The sequence below is a fragment of the Salvelinus sp. IW2-2015 genome, linkage group LG17 (assembly GCF_002910315.2).
Source record: "Salvelinus sp. IW2-2015 linkage group LG17, ASM291031v2, whole genome shotgun sequence".
Classification (NCBI taxonomy): Eukaryota; Metazoa; Chordata; class Actinopteri; order Salmoniformes; family Salmonidae; genus Salvelinus; species Salvelinus sp. IW2-2015.
Genome location: NC_036857.1, coordinates 2102537 through 2103919, shown reverse-complemented (window position 1 = coordinate 2103919; position 1383 = coordinate 2102537).

Sequence of the window (1383 nt, the reverse complement as noted above, 5' to 3'; positions counted from 1 at the left end):
TCGAGGGCTCTTCGCTGGCCATGGCAGAACACTGACATCCTGCTTGCAGGAAATCACTACAGAACAGTAGTATGGCTGGTGGCATTGTCATGCTGGAGGGTCATGTCAGGATGAGCCTGCAGGAAGGGTACCACATGAGGGAGGAGGATGTCTTCCCTGTAACACACAGCGTTGAATTGCCTGCAAATGACAACAAGCTCAGTCCGATGATGTTGTGACACACCGCCCCAGGCCATGAAGGACCCTCCACCTCCAAATCGATCCCGCTCCACAGTACAGGCCTCGGTGTAACGCTCAATTCCTTCAACGATAAACGCAAATTCCGACCATCACCCCTGGTGAGACAAAACCGCGACTCGTCAGTGAAGAGCACTTTTTGACAGTCCTGTCTGGTCCTGCGACGGTGGGTTTGTGCATATATGTTTTGTTCGATAAAGTTCATATTTAATACCAAAACCTCAGTTTACATTGGCGATGTTCAGAAATGCCTCCAAAATATCCGGAGAAATTGCAGAGAGCCACGTCAAATAACAAAATACTCATCATAAACTTTGATGAAAGATACATGTTTTACATAGAATTAACAGATACACTTGTTCTTAATGCACCGCTGTGTCAGATTCAAAAAGCTTTACGGCAAAAAGCACAATATTCAATAATCTGAGAACAGCGTTCAGCCACAAAAGGAAGCCATACAGTTACCCGCCAAATTGTGCAGTCAACAAAACTCATAAAAAGCATTATAAATCTTCACTTTACCTTTGCTGATCTTCGTCGGCAATGCACTCCCAGGGACTCCCACCGTCACAAGAAATGTTCGTTGTTGTTCCTATGTCTCCTTGAATACCTAGGGAAACATCCAAACATCCAAGACTTTGCCAATCAACAGGCTTGCCCACTATTTCTTGACCAGAGAACTCCTCCTGTAGCCGAGCCATCTAATCATATTATATCTTGATTACATTCTGCCTCATTAGGGCATAGCGTTACTTATTCAGTCTGACCATTTTGGACCTTTTGGTGAAATTCTATAACCCCTTCATGAAAGGTGTTTGTACTTAAAAATAATGCTCTCCGCCGCGGACACTACACTCTTAGAAAAAAAAAGGTGCTATCCTAGAACCTAAAATTGTTCTTCGGCTGATTCACCCACAGAAGAACACTTTTAAGAACCCTTTTTGGATCCAGGGGTTCTGATTTGAACCCGAAAAGGTTCTACCTGGATCCAAAAACAGCCGGGAGAATCCTTTTTGGAATCCTTTTTCTAAGAAATTGGAAAAAAACCTGAGGTTAGGAATGTGGCCTTTACCATGACCTGTGATGTGCTGTGTGTGTGTGTGTGTACAGATGTGTGTGTGCGTGTGTGTGTGTGGTGGGTGTGTC